Source organism: Anthonomus grandis, chromosome 13 (assembly GCF_022605725.1).
Source record: "Anthonomus grandis grandis chromosome 13, icAntGran1.3, whole genome shotgun sequence".
NCBI lineage: Eukaryota > Metazoa > Arthropoda > Insecta > Coleoptera > Curculionidae > Anthonomus > Anthonomus grandis.
This window is the reverse complement of record NC_065558.1, coordinates 18,029,297-18,044,908: the sequence shown is the minus strand read 5'-3', so window position 1 is coordinate 18,044,908 and position 15,612 is coordinate 18,029,297. Positions and strand designations below refer to the sequence as shown.

The 15,612-nt window shown below is 33.7% G+C and overlaps 1 protein-coding gene across 3 annotated transcripts in view; it reads right to left on the bottom strand.

Annotated features, from left to right (window-relative positions):
• Nucleotides 1–15,612, bottom strand: part of LOC126743748 (uncharacterized) — a 234,638-nt gene that overhangs the window by 85,228 nt on the left and 133,798 nt on the right. Inside the window, exon 1 of one of the 3 annotated variants that reach the window (XM_050450967.1) lies at nt 2,877–3,048. The exons of the other annotated variants lie outside the window; for them this stretch is intronic. The gene's annotated coding sequence lies outside the window, so the exon portion shown is untranslated. Of the gene's footprint in view, nt 1–2,876; nt 3,049–15,612 lie in introns of those variants that run through there. 3 annotated transcript variants of the gene reach the window in all.

Here is a 15,612-nt window from a genome sequence, read left to right as displayed (position 1 = left end):
CTTTTTTTTAAATATTCTCAACATGATATTCAAGACATACGAAACTGTGTGTATATTCTTAAGTCGATTACTCTATTAATTCTACATAAACATCGAGATTTAACTTAACTAACAAAAGATTAATTTTAAAAAGTGATCTTAATTCGCCTAAAAATAATCATCTCCGCTATAGTTATGCAAGAAGGATTTCAAGTTTTCAAATAGTATTCTAGAATACTTTCAACGAGAGATTTAAAAAGTTTTTTTCGCAAATATCGAAAAGTTTCTTGTTATTGTTTATATTGCGACTAACTTAAAAGTATGAAGTCCCTTCGAAAAACCTTCTCAGAAGGCAGAAAATGTATATCAGTAAAACGATGAAACTACAATAAATCCTAGATATCACCAAGACTTTTTATGCTGAATTATACAGAGAACCAAGAGAGCAAATACTAGGTACTGACAAACCCAAAATTCAAAACCAAGGGTCAAAAATAAGAAAACCGCAGGTGAAGACGAAATCGAAGTTGAAGCTATAAAGCAGTAAAACTCTTCATCAAACTATTTGTAAACTTTTAAGCGCTTGCATGTTAAATGGTACAACTCCCTCCCAGTGAGATGGAGCCACTATAATTATTCTCCATAAGAAAGGAGAACTTGAAACTCTCATCGAACGATGTACGGAATGCAACAAGCCACCTTATCTTGGTATTTGTTGACTATGAAAAGGCATCTGATACTATAAGTCAAAAGAAAATGGTACGAGCTCTTACAGTATACCGAGCTGACCACAGATTACAAATATAATTCAAAACAAATTTGAAAATGCAACATAAAAATACATGAAAAAGACTCAAGACTTTCGCATTGAATGAAGAGATGCCTATCGCCAAAAGTATAAGAGTACCATAACTCTTAGAGTATATGTTTTAAAGAATTAATTTCGGAGTAATGGTTATAAACATAAACGGCGAAAGATTAAACTATCTGCGAATTTCTAATGATATAGTTTTAATCACAGATCATATCGATTACGCTAGAGAGATGTTACGAAGACAACAGAATGCGTCGAGAACAGTGGGGCTTAATATAAATAGTAATAAAACAAAATTTATTACCAGTCTCGTAATAAGTAAAGGCATATCGCTGAGTCGTAGTTTTTTTAAGACAAAACAGATCATATAAATATTTAGGCCAGGAAATATACATTGGAAAAGACAATCTGACCTGTAAATTAAAACGCAGAATTAGGATAACATGGGGCACTTTTGGCAAATTAAGATATGTCAAATATCCCTACATGCCTAAAGTGTAAAGTTTTTATTCAATGCGTATTTCCAGTAGCTACAAGGCAGTAACTTTTACACTCACAAGACAGTTTATAAATAAAATACGTATTTCGTAAAGACGAATGGAAAAATCGCTGCTGGGTTTTTCTCTCGGAAACAGATTCTCTAATAACCAACTACGGCAAATGATAGGTGTTACTGATGTGATAGGAAGAATACCAAATTTAAAATCGAATTGGGCTGAGCGTGTAGCTAGGTTTGCGGATGGCCGATGGATAAAAAAATGTTTGGAATAGAGGTCATTTAAATTTATTTTGAAGCAAGTCAAATTAAAAATCAGTTTATTGTAAATATACAATTTAAGACAAAAATTAAAATAATTTTTGGTTAATTTCTATAATTTGTATATTAATAGAAAAACATATAAAAAAAGTAATTTTAATGAGACAAATTCAAAACTTTCTTTATACCCACTTAAGCAATTATTTAATAAGTCCTTGCCTTACTCGCTCTGTACACTAATGAAATGCTGACTTATTAAATATGATTTGAACCTTGGATAATTTAAAGGTCGAGGCGGGGTCGGCGAGAATGTTAAAATTTTCTCTGAAATCTTTTGGGATGATTTACGTAATAGGATACTCGTTACTCAAAAGCTTTTATAATGAGTGGAATGAAAAAACAAAAAGTTTAGCGTACTTTAGTACGTTAGAGTTTTACGCAAAAGTTATTAGGTTTATTTGGGTTATCGTTACTTTCGGCTTGACTTAGGTTGTTTATTTTTTGTAATAATTAGTCACTAATTAAAAAAAAATGTTAGTTTAAATAAAAGACTGACCCAGAGTGGCGACCACAAATAGCGTCTGTTCCCAAATTGGGCGGCTGAAATGAAAGCTTGCCAACACGCAGTGGCATTGTATTTGGTCGTAAACCCTTACAAATGTCAAATTTCAAAACGAAACTAAAACCCAGGTGAATAGGTACTCTGACATTAATTTATTAGTTTGTCTCAAGGATTCTGGAAAGGACACAAATTTTACAAGATTGAGACGTTCAAACAAACAAAAAATTCTCAAAATTGCAACTCTAAATACTAAAACTCTATTTTCTGACAAAGGTCTTTTTAAAATAGAAAGCGAATTAGAAAACATAAGATGGGATATTGTCAGAGTTGTTGAAGGTCATGAGAACTTAAAACCCAGTCACTTATTTTACTACCACTGACAACAACATTAGTCAGCGGGAGGTGTTGGGTTCTTCATAAACAAAAAGTTAGTGTGGCACCAGATATGATTTAAACGTGTAAGTGCAGCTTTCTTAAATAATCCTACGCACTTCATCGATGTATGCGGCTGTTTTAATGTCAAAATAGGAACCAAAAAAAATCCATTAGAAATAGCTCTTATTTTTGGAAGAGGGAAGTGGCTGTGTTGCTTGAAGGATAATACAAATTAATCAAACTAGATGTATTCAGAGCAATTTATTTTTAAAAGCTTAGCAGAGCGCTTTTGGTGTGTGAGCCATCATCAGTGCTAACTGAAAATGCGTTGAGTGTTTTATGCGTAAAAAACATTTCTAGCTAAAGGTGAACGAATGGAATGTACTCACTTGTCAGCTAAGCCCAGTAGTTTTCCATAGTGGAAACACATTTGATAGTATGAAAATTAACATTTTATTTAGACACACTTAAGACTATACAGAACACTAAACAGGACGAACAGTATTTAAAAAGGGGGAGCACGTTAGTCTCCTTTGTATTTTGTTTATATTTTATTGTGGTTTTTAGATGGCGGAAAATATTATGTCAAATTAGGATAACCTACAGTCAACTTCACTTTAAAATCAATAATATGCGAACTTATCAGAGTGGTAGTAGCGACGGATCGGTCTAGATGTTATTATCGTAAATGAAGTGCGGTAGTGCGAGTTGGTTATAAATTGGTGGCACAAATTAGACTACAACAGTGAATTTTTGTTCGGATAAGAAAATTGTTATTCTTTAATGATGTAAAAGCAAACTTTTAAATTATAAAGTTTGCCAATGCTTATAAAATTTTTAAGGCAGTTGTTTAGTAATGTTATTAGGGAAATAAGGTTATTGTTTTTTATTTTGTCCTTCAAGATATTTTTAATGATATTCACACTTTCAGATTTAGGTACTGTAGTGAAAAGATTAGTTACATCAAGAAACCAATAGATAATTATTAGGCAATTGTGAGTCTGTTACTTTATTTAGAAGATCAGTAGAATTTTTAACACAAAATTTAGAGCAGAAAGCTGTTAAATTTTTTAACAATTTAAGGATAAAGCTGGATAAAAAGGAAATTGGAGCGTTGCTGAAACTAACTACTGGTCTTATTGGAATGCCCATTTTATGTAACTTGGGTAAGCCGTAAAGACGTGGGGTTGGGTTGGATTGGGCATTATGTTCTTCTAAAAAATGGTCAAATTGTTTTATAAGAATGGAGGTCTTTCTGACAAAGTTGTTAAAAGGACTGGACTTTAGTGGTTTAAACAAATTTTCAGTTAAAAAAGTTTCAACTTTGGATATATAAAATGCTTTTTCCATAATCACAAAGCAATTTCACTTGCATGCTTTTGAGATCACCAAATTATAGTTTTTTATTTGGTTTTTAATGGATTTTAGGACTTTAGGACTCTCTGGAGAGTTTAAGTAAGATTTTGATTTTTTAAAATTAGATTTAAATTTATGCAATATACTAAATAGGTAGTTGCGAAGAGATATTTTTAAATTTATTTTGTTAGAAACTTATTTAATAACTGTATCAAGCTCAATTGAAAATTAAAGTAAATCAATTTGGGAAATTTCTTTAATAAAACAATGTTTTAAGCCTAGTTTGAGAAGGTCCATTTCGGCTCTATCAAAATAAACGTTAGACAAATTTTTTACCCTATCATGAAAAACAAATGAAGAGAATTTGTGAGAATTTTGTTCCTTCCTATGTTGAAGAAAATTCTTATGACTGATAAGATTATCCAGTTTTTGTCTCAATATATTGTATTTTATTTTCTTTTTAGTGAGGATCAAGTCTTGTATATCATTGAGCAAATGTCTTAAGATTTTACTATTGTAGCCTTTACACAGGTCAATATAAATCAATTTTAGTTTACAATTTATGAAGTCAAGTTTAGCATAGTGTTTGCAGATTTCAGATTTAATTGAGTTCTAAACAGGATTTATTTTTAGTATTTTTGGCAGTCTAAATCGAAATGATCGTGGCAACACTTTTAAATTTTCTGTTGGAGAAAAAATTATTTCTAATGAGCAACTTCTACTGCAAGAAACCTTAGCGCAAATGGTTCTGGAAGAAGCCAGATGGAAGGACAAAAAATGAGATAGATTACTTAATAACTGACAAAAGACCTTTATTAAGGGATATAAAATTCTTAAATATATTTACAAAACAAGGCGACTATCAAATCGTAAGAGCCACTATAGAACAAAATATTAGCTACAAACGACACAAAACGATTAAAAAGGAACTAACAAAGACATAGACACGCCCAAAGATAAACGAGAATTTAAGGATTACCTCATCCAAATACTTCAAAATAAACTTTTATCAAATGATTTTAATGCTTTGAACGATACAATAGTAGAAGCAATAATAGACCCCCAAAGGAAGAAAAGATCATCTTGGAAACGCTCCACAAAATGAAACGGAGAAAAACACTGAAAAGTGACGTTTGTACTTAAGAAAGTACAAGAAAATCATCAAAAATATCGAGGAAAGTAAAAGTATGAAAGCTACGAGAGGCAAACTAACAAGTGGAAAAAAAGAATTTCAAACTCAAGAACAAATATGACAATGTCCCATCAAACAGAGAACATTTCTTACAAATTGTGCAATCATTTTATGAAATTTAATACAGTAAAGAATATTCTTATAATTCTAGTAATTCCAGAGGAATATCTGCCAAGAAGGGTTTAAAATCAGGGCTCTGAGGATATTTCGAAGATATCTCTATATAAAATAAATATTGTTTTGAAAAATATAAAGAATAATAGATCTTAAGTAGATAACGATATAATCACAGAACTAATAAAGATAGGAAGACCAAATAATAGAAAATAATTACATGATTTAACAACTCTTTAAGCCCTGTCTGTAGAATCTGATTTACCCAACAAAATGGAACAATTCAATAACTATGCTTCTGCATAAGAATTGAGAATTAATGTACCTGGAAACATATAGACCATTTAGTCTTCATAATCATCTTTATAAACTGTACACAAGAATTATAATAAATAGATTGGAGGCAAAGCTTGATTTCTATCGGCCACGGAAGCTCAAAGTACGGTACAAACCACCACCTGCAGTACTTGAACACGGTGATAGAAAAGACCACTACATATATCCGCCCCCTAGCTATGATATTTATTAACTTTAAAAAGGCTCTCAATGTAGTAGAACTAGAGTCGACTACCGATATTGCGACATATTAAAAAATATATATGAAAATGCAGCAACAACTGTAAGTCTACACCCTACAATCAACAAGATATTTGAAAAGGTGAATTAGGCAATACGACACTATGTTGTTAAAGCTGTTTATTACTGTCTTCAGTATGCATTTAAAAGGTTAGCATAACAACAAAAAGTATATTATATTATGCATCAATCATCTACGCTTCTCCGATGACATCCTTATTTTTTTAGACCATCTAGGAGAAGACAAAGACATGCTTCAAGAACTCAGCGATATAGTACAAGAAATTGGAGCGACAATAAATGTTGAACAGATCAAAATCATGACTAAAATGGTTCCAAATGACACGTATGTACATTTGCGTCATAATATTAGAATAACCAAAGACAATCAAACTTGAGAACTAAACAGACGAATTACCTTGGATTGGCAGCGTACGGAAAAAAAGAGTATCCTTAAAGAACATATCTTAATTCGCTTAAAACAAAAAGCATTTAACCAATGCATATTGCCGGTTCTATGGAGCAGAGAAACTAAGAGCAATACATAGGCAAATGTAGTGATCAATGCTTGGCCTGACCCTCACGGATCAAGTGAGAAATGAAGAGATACGCCGATGTACCAGAGTACATGACGTTATACAATGAACCATTATACGGAAATAGGCTAAGCACATTGCTAGAATGGAGGACAATGGATGGGCCAAAAAACTGTTGGAATGGAGACCACGACCTAACAAGCGTAGCCGAGGCAAACTTTCCATTCGATGGACGGATGATCTGAAGAGAATAGTGACAAATTGGCTTGCAAGAGCCAGAGAGAAAGAGAACTGGAGACGTTAGGAGAAGGCCTAACTCCAACAATGGACGTGAAAGCATTTTGCAATTAAGTCATAGATCTATCTCATAAATTCTATTGCATTATTCTTCTTCACCAAATCTGGCTTCTTCTATAATTATCTATACAAAATCTATCTTTGTATAAGTCAGATAGATATCATAAGAAGCATTATTTAAGTCAGCCTAATATAACCACCGTCTATAGATTACAACAAGGCCACTTCCTATGCAGTCCATGTTAAAGTGAAAATGATCTTGAATCTCAACCGTTTTAGCTGTGCTGCGCACGGGGGATCATCAATGAAATCAAATTCAGGAACACTTGATTATTTTTATACGCGAGAGAATTCATTTTTATTGAAATGAGGTGGAATAGATCGTTTCTTATTACTTTTTTATGTAAAACTAAAACTAAATGCACAAGGAAAGTATATGGAGTATAATAATATAATTATATTATAATATACTGAAAAAAAAATACATGCAAAAATTCTTTTAAGAAACGTATTGCACCAGGTGGGCGTATTAAGGTATGTGCGAAAACTCAAGCCGACCGCTTGCATGGTAAAGCGAGGAACGAAGGCAGGAGGGGGCATTTTTTAGAGTCGCTCGAGTAACCTGACTTGTTGTAATTTATATAACCTTAAAAAATTAGCCTCTTGCATTGACAAATTTGACACTTCATAAAGCCTACTCTACCAATTTAGATTTATAAAAGATCATTCTACGAAGTGAACTGCTGGATTTATGACTATGTCCTTCAAAAACCAAAACTTACTGAAATATTTTTCATAATTAGCATTGTCCTGATATAACTAACCCTAAAATATCCTAGAAACTTCGATAAGGCATCGGCAGTGTAAATAACCAATCAAACTCCAAAAAGCCCAATCCATTAAGTTTGAAAAACCTCAAAAGCTTCCTTGATGACTGACTTAACTCTCATGGTAATACAAAAGAGCATTTACCCTGCGCATTGGAAGATATCTAAGGTTTTGCCGCTACCAATAATTAATAGCCTTAAGTCTCTTATCGGGCCAATTAGTACACTACCAGTGCTGTCTAAAGTATTTGAAAAGCTTATTTATAGGCAAATCATTAATTACTTCACTAATAATAATTTATTACCTATGTTGCAATCTGAATTTTGTAAAGGCTTTAGTTCTGCCGCGGCATTGTTAAAGTTTTTAGATGACACTCTTTTGGCTGCAGATAGGGGTGAAACTGCGGTGTTGTTGTTGGACTTTAGCAAGGCCGTCGATATCCTGAACCAGGCATTGTTGTGCGCAAAATCTTCTACTTTGGTTTTAGTCTTAAAACTATTCAGCTTGTTCGCAGTTAATGGCATGAGAGATCGTAGTAGGTTACAAATAATGAGCTTAAATGCAAGCCGTTTTATGTAGATAGAGACCCTCAATGATTACTTTGTCCTTTGTTTTTTTGGTATCCCTAACATGTCGAAGTGCTTTCGTGATATACAGTCATAGATACGCTGATGATACGCTGGTTCACCTTTCTTTTGCCAGTTCTGATGAAATTGAGGCGTCCAGGAGTCTTCATGAATGTTTATAAGTTTTTAAGGCGCAATGTTCACTTAGGACAAGGCCATATGACGATTGCTCTCAGGATATCTAAGAACATACCAATTCGGACTACCGAAAGTGGCAAACTAAGGTTAAAGAAGGGGTTTCAAGTCGAAATCTTGACAAGGGAAGAATGGTCGGTGAACCAAATTAAAGAACCAAATGGTTTCCAGGTTTTCAGGCCCGGTACATAGATGAATCATGGATGAAAAGCACCAATTGAGCCGGAGCCGAAGTGTACAGGATGGAAACGAACACAGTGGAATCGTTTCCGCTAGGGAAACACACCACAGTTTTTCAAGCGGAGGTCTTTGCTATACTCGAAGAAGCAAACAAACGAGAGAGATTGGAAGGTAACGGGGGATTTGCATCTATTCTAATAGTCAAGCTGCCCTTAAGGCGATTTAGAAACCCAGAGCCAGCTCAGCGCTAGTCCAGAAATGCAGAGATGCATTGGAAAGGCTTGCAGCACGCAGGGAAGTGAGACTGAGGTAGGTCTCAAGACACCAGGGTGTCGAGGGCAATGAGCGGCCCACGAACTGGTAAGACAGGGTTCTGTTGACCCCTTCGTAGGCCCCGAACCTTGTCTCGGCCTTAGCAATAAACAAATCTCTCAGGCACTTAATAATTGGGCCTGCGAAACAACAAGGAAGAATTGGAGAAGGACAGAAGGATGTAGATAGGCCAAGGAAATGATACCAGACCTTGACGGCTATAAAGCAAGGCGACTGCTAACAAAGACCCGACAGAGTATCAAAGACTTGGTGGGAATCATGACTGAGCACAACAGTCTAAACAGGCATCTACATCTTCTTAATGTAAAAGAAAGCCCACTCTGTCCGAATTGCGGTACAGGGAAGGAAACTTCATATCACATACTACGTATCTGTGATAGGTGGAATCGCCTGAGAAGAAAAACTTTCGGAGCAACGACACTTCAATGGGAAGATCTTAAAGATCTGGACTGGGATAACGTGCAAACCTTTATTAAAAGGACGGGCCGACTCAGTAAAGACCGCGTATTGGGAGTGATTCTGGGGTTGCCGAAAAGGGACTGTTTAGGCCTACCTGCCGAGCTCTAGCTCTCTCATCCTTACTACTACTACTACTATAAGTTTTTAAAACTTCTTCATGATTGAAACTGAATCCTAGTAAATCATCCAAAATCTACTTTGGACCAGCTAAAGATTGAGCATCTTAAAACTTGGTCCTAGTAATACCAATTGTTATGGAATATAAAAAATTTGGGTATAATCTTTAAAAGCGTATTATAATCTTTGCAACGTTTAGAAAACGTTCTTAACTTTAAGGTAAAAAAAAATTTACGAAGCGCTGGTTTTGTGTCACCTAAACTTTTGTAATTTTTAATTACACAATGTGAAACTTAGTTCACAAAACAGTTTTACCACTAACAAAAACTCTTTATTTTATTCTAGACACGTGTTTCGGTAATTTTTTTAGCATCTTAGGAAAGATTAAAACTTCTAATCTAAGTTAGTTTTAATCTTATGTACATATTTGTAATTATTTTTCTTTGTACGAGTACAATATTTTAAAGTTTTTATTGCTTTTTTGCCTTTCTTATATTACTTTTCTATTTGACTTATTGTGTCTTTCTAAATGCTCAGTTAGGTTAACAGCATAGCTGATCTTCCCTTGAGGTAAAAATAACGGCGTTTTTAATTATTAATTTATTCTTTATTTAATACAGATAAATAGCTTACATACATTAAATGTTATATAGATAACAGATAAAAATTAGGGTTTCTACACTAAAAACGAAATATGAGAATATATGAAATTAAAAAAAAATAACCTACTACAAGATAAATCATGTAACCCAGAAATTATTTAAAAGGGCTCATATTACAGTTGAAATTAAGATAAAACTAAAATAAAATTTTTGGGTATTTCATTTAAATTAAATATCGTTTCTCCAAGAATTCGAAAAAGAATAGGCCTTACATATTATACTAATTACATATATAATTTTTTTTTGATTAAGAGCTCTAACATCTCTTGATGTCTTATTGTAAAATCTAATTGCTTAAAAATTAGGCCTGTGTTGACATTTTTCATGTCTGTGATGTGGTACCTAAAGTTCTTTTCTACCTCGTGTGAATATCCTATAAATGTCTCTATTCGTAGGATATGCATCTTTTATTTTGATATATACGTACTACGTTTTGAAATATATTCAAAGAAGAAAATGTAAAGAAAATTTTAACTGATAAAGCTATTTTTGCAATTTTCTCTACACCCTATGCCATTAACAACCCAGCTCTGCATTGCAAACCAAACACTCGTCGCCACCCCGCTAAGTATTTCGAAACAATAATAGTAGCCTAAAATAGTATAAAATGAAATAGTGCAAAAAAATAGGATGCGTTAAGGATATTTATAAATACTTTTGTTGCAAGATTTTGAAGTTTATAACTTTAAATCTTATGAAGATAAGGTATTTTCATTATTACCTTGTAGCAGCAGGTCTATTTGTACACCCCATCCCTGCTCAGAGTCGAAGTAAACACATCTCACACATTGTTAAATAAAATTTCTTTTTAGGACCCTTAAAAAAAATGAATTACATTTTGCTATATAATAATTAATATTTTATGGATCTCATTCTTGCGCCACCTTTAGCGCATCACCAACATTGAAAGTATTATTACGTACATTTATTAAAGATGCAAACATAAATCTATATATGGCCACTTAAATGCACAAATACCCGAATGTAATCGGGTGATAGATAGCGCCTAAACTATATTCGCAATTCTCCACTTTAAGTTGGAAACTACGCTTGAAGCGATATCGCCAGTTGACACCAAACCTACTTGAGAAATCAATTATTAGTTCTACGAGAAATTAACTCTGGGTAACATCAGTTGACCTTTAATGTCTAATTAGCATATTTAGAATAGATTCTTTTAAAGCTGTTTTATTTATCAGATACCTTTTTTATAAGGCATAATTTAATACTATATGGTCAGATTTCTTTAAAATTACAAGAATATGTACAGAAAGCGTAAAATGTTTTTTTCTAAACTTTGTTCACTTAAGAAATTATTATCTTTATAAAGATCTATTTTATAATATAACCTTTAGCATGGATATCCTCTTCTAACACTATTAAAGACCGGATGTTATAGCGGGCAATTCGTTATTAAAGGCCAGTATCTGGTTTCCAAAGTTCCGATTTAAAGGGTCATTAACAACAAGCCCTATCTGAACTAGAAAGGTTGAAGTTTCGCTATTAATTTCATATCGTCCATATTGGCCGGTAAAGTTTAGAATTTCTTAGGCCAAGTTTATGCCTGTAAAAAATACAGACCATAAATACACATCTCAGCATGACAGTTTCTTAATTAAATCGGCTTATCCTGCATGGCAGGCCGGTTGAATCCGGAATTCTTACTTGCCGAGTCCAGACAGATCCCTAATCAACGTGAAACCATTTTTTATACTTACAACTTGACGTGCTGTGAAAGACTCGGGGAAAATAAAAAGAGGAACCAAAATTAGGTCATCTAAAGATATTTTTTTTGTCTTCATAGTGACAGAATTTAAGATAAAGATGTTTACTGTGTATTAAAGATGTATACCTTATTACCTGACCCAAAGAGGTATCCTTTTCTTTGTAATAATATTGCAATTTTGGCCTACAGTTAGGGACTAAAATCTCCCCCTTTTGAGAAACTGGAGCAGCGAGGGTCTTTCTTATAGGTTTAAATATAATCAGTCCTGCTAGGCAGAAAATCGATAGGCTGAATATAATCCAATCCTTTTAAAAGGATATTTTATCGCAATGAAACGTCATAGTTAATATTTGTTTTACCTGAAACTGAGAAAAAGTTCTCGATAAATTTAAATTCCTTCTCGCAACGCGGAGTGGGAAGCGAAAACAATGCTGCAGTACGGAAATGTTTATGGGCAATAACCGTCGTTGCACACATCCAAAAACGGGGGCGAAGAGCGCGCATAACTTTCGGCTTTATTCGCACAACACCGTCAATGACATGAATATGCAAAGGTTATTAAAATTGCCGCGGATGCTGCTGCATCCCCGATTCCATTCTGTTCCGGTTTCCGGGATAAATTCCGGGAGTTGCGGGTGACAGCGATATAGGACCGGTCGCACTCTTCAGTTTTGCTATTTATCACATTTCTTAAATTTATGATATTTTACTATAAAAAAGTGGTAAATATATTGTATGGTTATTCAAATCTAAACTTATTTAGATATAACCTTCCTTCAGGAAAGTAACCACAAAAAATTCAAATTAATGTCTAATATAGTAATATAGCATCTTTACGCTAATAAACACGATCACTTACGACTACTAGAAATATTTTTTCGCCATATCTTTTTACTACTATTTATATCTGATTTTTTTTCCTCTTGGGGTTGTCCATTATGCCCGAGTACACCTCAGCCTAAATGCCAATTGTGCTCAACCCCATATACATCTATTCTACCTTTCTTAGCACCTCGGTGTCCTGTACCAGCCGGTACAGGTCTTTTGCTGCTGTGGTAGCTGGGTAATGCTTCTGGGTCCAATGTATCTCTCTCAAATAGTTGTTGCCTTTTGCGGCACAAGGCTTCGCAATTGCACATTACATGTGGGGCTGTTTCTGGTTCTCGGCAGTTAAGGTCTCCATTAGACACTCCAATTCTGTTCAGGTGTTCTTTAACGACCATGTAACTAGTTCTGATACTTATAAGTGATTTGAGTTTGTTCCTCCTAAATGTAATGAGGCCTCTAGTAGTTTTTTCGTCTATTTTAAAGTTCATAAACATGTTTTCTCTCTTCTAATCTGATTTCTGTCCAGTTAGCTTAATGTTTTCTTTTCACCCAGTCCCTGATCTTACTGCGAGTGTGCTTCTTGGCACTTCCAGTGCAGTTTCTGGTCCGATGTAAGGTGCCATAAAGCCTTTTCTTGCAAGTTCATCGGCTTTTTTATTTTCTGGATTACTTGTATATACCGGAACCCATATAAGCCTAAGTCCACATTGATACGTAATAACGGATCCGTTGGAACCACGTGATTTTTATCAGCCAATAAGAGACCCAAAAGGTTCCACCTACGTGAAGGAAAACACGGATAGAAATTGGTTAATTCGAACTTTATTGCGTATTTTTGGTCCGTTGTGCTATTTGATTTTTATTGTTATTTTTGAATTTTTACCAAATTTTTTTTTACTAGTTATTTTGTACCATTCTTTTTAGAATGTCGAGTTTGGGTTCCACCCCGGGTTCCACATATTTTAAATGTAACTATTGCGGCTTTTTAATTAATAGTCAGCCAAAATAATTTCGAACACCAAGGTTTCCTAGTATACAGGGTGTAAATAAATAGATGCGAAAAAATTCAGGGTAAATTGGAGGTACCGGGTGGTAAAGATTGAAGAAAAATACATGTTTTTTTATAATACCTGTAAAATCCCTGTAGATATTTTAATAAAATTTGGTATGCATTAAAAGGCATTTCCTGAGGCTCACTATTAATTTTTATTTGTACCAGTGACGTTCGTGTAAGGTTAACTAAATATTTTTGATGAAAAAAATGGCACGCCACCTCTTATTATTTTTTTTTAAATCAATTCCTTTTTCAAAAAATAGTTATTGAGCTTTAAGGACACTGGTCGATATTCTTCTGGTACAGATCTGCCTAATCGGAAGAAGTTTCTTATTTCGCCAAAACGGCACTCAACTCCTAGTTTATTGTTAATTAAGTCTAAACAACTTCGCAGATCAGAAACCTCGTCCCTTTGGTCCTCAAGACGGTGGTCCTCAAGACGGTGCACAATCAGTTTAAACCTTTTCGATTCTCGCTCAACTTTCTCCAACTAATTCTTTAAATCCTTTATCTCCTCCTTAAGTGCTATATTCTCCTTTTTGATCTCAGAAACGGTCGTAATAAGTTCCTGCTTTAGGCTTTTTATTTCGTTTGTAAGAGCTTTCTGTTGATTGCCTATTTGATCTTTAATTTCTTCGTTGCTTTGCCATAAACTTTGGACCAGCTCCAGCAATGTTTTGATTTCCATACTATATTGCTTAAAAATTATATTAATTTTCTTAATTATTTTAAAACGCCGTAAATCGGCTAGGTGTATGGTTTGCTTTATTTGAACGGGACAAGCGAACAATACGTATGATTAATATACTGATTAATATTGTTTATCCTATTTTAGTTTATTGAACGTATATCAAGCTATTTTTATGTATTATAACTATGTACATACGTTTTTACTGATGAGTCGAGATTTAGCCTACGGTCGGGTCGGTTGGTTGTAAAGCACGGATGGTTATAAAAAAGTATGGCAATGGCAAAGACCACAAGGTTGTTCCACATAATGTACCTTTAGTTCTAGTGTAGGCTACCAAGTGGGATGACTAAAGGTGTAGAAATGTCTCTAGAGCCACGTATAGAGTTGCGCGTGCTTATAATCTTATTTAACTGCTGTTTGGTATATTAATTAATTTCCGCAAATTTTTGTTATGCGTTATGTTGATTTTATTGGAAATAATGTTATTCTTCTGCAAAAAATGGCGAGAATAATAATGAAATGACTACCTAAATGATATAAAAATGTCTGTCTTAGAGCGGCCAGTGTTAATTCCACATGCAAACCCAATTGAAAATTCTTGGACGAACATTTCGAAGTCGTGTTCCTATTCCTTTAACCTAAAATTAATTAACTCAATAATACATTCGTCACTTAATTTTAGGCATACCAAGAAGAATGCAACCAATCTTTCGGGCATGTGGAAGCAACAGTCGACATTAAATATGCCCCTCTACAGTTTTTGCTACTAATACATTTCGTTTTTCAATAATTTAAGGTATATTTAGCAAACTCTCAATTTTTGTTATTACGGTTTTATTTTAGAACAAAAATATAATATTCATGTTCATTTTTTTTTAATTTCAAAGATAAATGTTAAATATTATTAGCTAATTTTTTTGTCAGGATAAAGTAAATCTCGAGCATAGTTTTAAACAATTTATTTTAAATTCAATATACATTATTCTGAAAATATACCGAATTTCAATTACCAATATATTCTGAAAAATAGATAGAGACTGTAGCCCTCCTCACACACCCGATCTGAAACAGAAGGAAAACCCTTATCCGATGAGAAAAGTAAACCTAGGATTTTGTTTAATATTTTTGTTAGATAGCTCAGTTGAATACTATTAAAAATCCTCATTTGATTTACCTTGGCCAGTGTTGATCTGAAAATTGCAATAAGATTCTATTATGTGTGAGGTCTTGGTCGAAGGTTGGTTTACAAACACTGAATGCTGTTTATTGTCATATCTTCTTATTGTGGGCAAAGTGTTGTGGTTTTTCATTTCAGTAGAATAAGTTTTAATTATTCTACGTTTATGATGACAGTATCATGATGTTATGACAGTATAGGTATTTACTTGTGAAAAGATCAACATGAATTGCCTTTT